Raw genomic sequence first — 5000 nt, 5'->3', positions numbered from 1 at the left:
GGAATTCCATAAGAGACTTGGGGAATGCTTTCTAGATTATTCCGGAGAGTCTTGTGAAGAGACTTACGAAGAGAATTCAAGAGAATTCTAGAGAACTCCGGAATATAACCTCGTTTCGGTGCGAGGATTTTCACGGTCCGTAACATTCTCCCCCACTCAATCGGCGGACGTCCTCGTCGCATCCTCCTTGTATGCTTCGATTAGTCCCTTGCTATTCCACAAGTTGAGTTCGTGCTCCCAACTTGCCTCGCTCTCGGGTGCCCCCTTCCACTTCACAAAATACTCAACATAGCTCGGATGGGTGCCCCGCCTTGGTATGACGCGATGCGCCAAAATCTCTTCGACATCACGCTCGGGTAATGTCGTGATGGCCGTCGGTGCTCTCTTTGATTCGCCTCTACTCGGATCGTCCTTGTCCGCATTGTAAGGCTTTAGTAAGCTCACATGGAACACCGGGTGCATCTCTAAGTGTGAAGGTAGCGTCAAGCGATATGCTACTTTACCAATCCTCTTCTCGATAGGAAATGGTCCCTCGTAGCGCCTTACTAGCCCCTTATGTATCTTCGCAAACCTTCGTGTTTGGTGAGAAAGGAGTTTCACCATCACAAGGTCTCCTTCCTCGAACTCCAAGTGCCTCCTTTTTGCATCGGCCCATTTCTTCATCTTCTTCGCGGCCTTTGCAAGATGTGCTCGTGCCATATCCGAACTCTCATGCCATCCCTTGGCAAACTTGAATGCGGTAGGACTTGGCCCCTTATATCCCACGGCAAGAGTGTGTGGGGTCATCGGTTGTTGCCCCGTAGCAATCTCGAATGGACTAGACCCCGTCGACTCACTCTTTTGCAAGTTGTACGAGAATTGAGCAATATCGAGCAACTTTGCCCAATCTCCTTGGTTAGCACTCACATAATGCCTCAAGTATAACTCCAACAACGCGTTCACCCCGTTCGGTTTGTCCATCGGTTTGGGGATGAAAGCTTGTGGAGAAGTTGAGCTCGGACCCAAGAATCTTGAACAACTCCATCCAAAATCTTCCGGTGAAGCGGGTGTCTCGATCGCTCACTATGGTCTTCGGTATACCCCAATATTTCACCACATGCTTGAAAAATAGGCGTGCGGCATCCTCGGCGTTGAACTTCGTTGGCGCGGGGATGAACACTCCATATTTGCTAAACCGGTCTACCACCACCATGATGTTGCTACATCCTTCGGATTTTGGTAGGCAAGTGATGAAGTCCATGGAGATACTTTCCCATGGTTTCTCCGGAATGGGTAACGGCTCAAGTAGTCCCGCGGGTTGTTGTTGGTCGACCTTGTCTTGTTGGCACACTAGACAAGTCTTCACGTATAGCTCCACATCTTCCCGCATTTGAGGCCAATAGTATGCACGCTCCACAAGTGCCAACGTGCGATGTATGCCGGGGTGTCCCGCCCACATTGAGTCATGGCACTCCTTAATGATTTCCTTCCTCAAGCCTTGCCACTTCGGCACGTACACACGATCTCCCTTGGTGGTAAGCACTCCGTCCCTTAGCCAAAATTGGCGAGTCTTCCCTTGACTCGCTAACTCCATCAACCTCTTGGCTTGCGGATCGTGCTCTAGTCCCTCCTTGACTCGATCCACCAATGGAAAGTTTGGACTTGTGATGGCCGCTAGCTCCGCTTTTCTACTAAGTGCGTCGGCCACAAGATTCGCCTTGCCCGGTTTGTACTCCATCACAAAGTCGAACTCCGCTAAGAAAGCTTGCCACCTTATTTGCTTCGGCGACAACTTCTTTTGCTTGAGGAAGTAGCTTGTTGCAACGTTGTCCGTCTTCACCACGAACTTCGAACCCAACAAGTAATGTCTCCAAGTACGCAAGCAATGTACCACCGCGGTCATCTCCTTCTCTTGGACCGTGTAGCGGCGCTCCGCATCATTCAACTTGCGACTCTCGTAGGCAACCGGATGCCCTTCTTGCATCAATACACCACCAAGTGCAAAGTCGGATGCGTCGGTGTGTATTTCGAATGGCTTCGTGTGATTTGGAAGGACTAACACCGGTTCTTCCATCACCGCTCTCTTTAGCGTCTCGAATGCGCCTTGGCACTTCTCGTCCCAACTCCATGCCTTGTTCTTCTTTAAAAGATCGGTAAGCGGTGAAGCGATTGCGGAGTAACCCTTTATGAACTTTCGGTAGTAGTTGACGAGGCCAAGGAAAGAACGCAACTCCGGAACCTTCCTTGGTGGCTTCCACTCATCGATTGCTTGCACCTTGGACTTGTCCATTCTTAGCTTTCCTCCACCAACAATGTGCCCCAAGAACATGACCTCCTTTTGCGCGAAGTCGCACTTCTCCTTCTTCACGTACAACTCGTTTTCCCTTAGCACTTGGAAAACTTGTCGTAAGTGGTCAACATGCTCCTCCAACGTGTTGCTATAGACAACAATATCGTCCAAGTATACGACGACAAACTTGTCCAAGAACGGTTGGAATACTCGATTCATGAGGGTGCAAAATGTGGCGGGAGCGTTTGTTAGTCCAAAAGGCATAACCAAAAACTCGTAGGAGCCATACCTCGTAACGCATGTGGTCTTCGGCGCATCTCCGTCCGCAATCCTTACTTGCCAATACCCCGATCTCAAATCAAGCTTGGAAAACCACCTCGCATCTCCAAGTTGATCAAATAAATCGGCAATCAATGGGATGGGGTATTTGTTCTTCACCGTGATCTTGTTAAGTGCACGGTAGTCTATGCACATTCGAAGCGACCCATCGTGCTTCTTTTGGAAAAGCACGGGCGCACCATATGGAGCCTTCGAAGGTTGGATATATCCCGCATCCAACAACTCCTTAAGTTGCCTCCGCAACTCTTCTAACTCGGGGGGCGCCATGCGGTAAGGCACTGTCGCAGGCGGGGTGGCACCTTGCACCAATTCGATCTTATGGTCCACCTCTCTCTTTGGCGGGAGTTTCTTCGGCAACTCCGGGGGCATCACGTCCTTGAACTCCTCGAGGACACGCAAGACTTTCATGGGTTGCTCCTTCGCTAGCGGTTCCGCTCTTTCTTCCTTAAGCGTAGCTAGGAAAGTCGGTTGGGCCTTCTTCACTCCCTTGGAGAGTTGCATGGCCGAGAGTTGCTTCGCCTTAAGGCTTGTTTCTCTCGCTAGAGGAACCATGCACGTATTTCCTTCCTCCAAAATACACATGGTGTTGGCGAAAGGAATCGGCACGGCTTTGACGTGATCCATGAACTCGATGCCAAGCACAATAGGATAATCGTCCATAGGAACAACTGAAAAATCAATAAGGCCCGACCACTCACCTAGGCAAACTTTCACGCCTCGAGCAACTCCATATATCGATTTTGGCTCCGAGTTGACCGCCTTAAGCCATCCTCCCTCTCCGCTATAGGTGATGCCCAATTTCTTCGCTTCTTCTACTTGAAGAAAGTTGTTCGACGCCCCGGTATCCACCAACGCTTTCACAAGTTGTCCACCGATTTTGGCCTCCACGAACAAACGACCCTTCTTCTCGGTCTTGGGCACTTCCACTTTAGCCTTGATGGCGTTAAGGATTTGCAATGACCCCATCTTGGTCTCCTCTCGTTGCCGCTCCTCGTCTTCTTCCACTAAGGCCGAGAGCTTCGCTTTCTTCGGGCAGTCTCTTGCTTTGTGTGGTCCATCGCAAAAGAAGCATTTCATCGGCCTATCTCCGCCCTTGTACTCTTTGGAGCTATTCCCTCTCTCGAACTTGTTAGACTTATGATAGCTCGGCTTTCCTTGGGTATCTCCCCCACTCTTTCCATTGCCTCCCTTGTCTTTGTTAGACTTGGGTTTTTCCGGCCTTTTGAACTCGATAAGCGACTCGGCAATAGAAATAGCGGTAGCGAGATCTTGGACTCCATGTCGTTGAAGCTCCATCTTGACCCAATTTTGTAGACCATCCTTAAAGGCAAACAAGGCTTCCTTGTCGGGATAGTCGGGGATCTCCAAAAGTACCTCCGAAAATTCTTTCACATAGTCGCGAATGCTTCCCTTTTGTTGGAGACGCCTTAGCTTTGCTCTCGCCTCCTCCTCGGCATTCTCTGGATAGAATTGCCTCTTAAGCTCCCTCTTGAACTCGTCCCATGTGTTGATGGTACAAGTTCCCTTCTCGAGCTCCTCGATGCGTTGGTCCGCCTCCTCGAACCTATCTTGCCCATCGGCAACCGCAAGTTCTACCTTTGCGAGCCTCGAATTCATGTCCGCCATAACATCCCTCGACTTGGACCTCCCCCTCTTCGATTGTGTCGCTGGATCCTCCGTGTGAATCATTTCACTTCCCGATTGTGCCATCTTCCAACGAGCAAAACTAAAGTGTTAGCTAAGCTCTGATACCAACTGTCACGGGCTTGGATTTTCTAACCAAAGATCCGTGCGGCACTAGTGAACTTTTCTCGAACAAGTTACTAGTCAGCCTCTCTCGAAGTGTTTAAAGACACTTAAGTGGAAGTAAAGATCGTAAGATGGCTAGAACGTATGAAAGCTTGTATTACTTTATGAAAGCTTGATTACACAACTCTTGGATACTTTACAAATGAGAGAGTGAGGTTATATATACTCCTCCACCTCCTCAATGAACGGCTAAGATCTACTTGATCTAATGGTCCATATTCTACATCTAGAATATTCTATACAATTCTATACAAAGATAGAACTAAGTATGCACATCTACACAAGTCTAGAGAGTTCTAGCAAACTCTTAGACTTAAGGAGGGAATTCTAAGGAATTCCATAAGAGACTTGGGGAATGCTTTCTAGATTATTCCGGAGAGTCTTGTGAAGAGACTTACGAAGAGAATTCAAGAGAATTCTAGAGAACTCCGGAATATAACCTCGTTTCGGTGCGAGGATTTTCACGGTCCGTAACAACATGCGAGGGCCTTCGGAGGGACGTCGGCGGGCCTTTCCGAGGGTCTTCGAGGCCACACACGCGCTCGCGTCTCGCGCCGAGCTGCCGAGTGCCCGAGTGCCCGCA

The sequence above is a fragment of the Mercurialis annua genome (assembly GCF_937616625.2).
Source record: "Mercurialis annua linkage group LG4 unlocalized genomic scaffold, ddMerAnnu1.2 SUPER_6_unloc_3, whole genome shotgun sequence".
Taxonomy (NCBI): Eukaryota; Viridiplantae; Streptophyta; class Magnoliopsida; order Malpighiales; family Euphorbiaceae; genus Mercurialis; species Mercurialis annua.
This window is presented reverse-complemented; position numbering follows the sequence as displayed.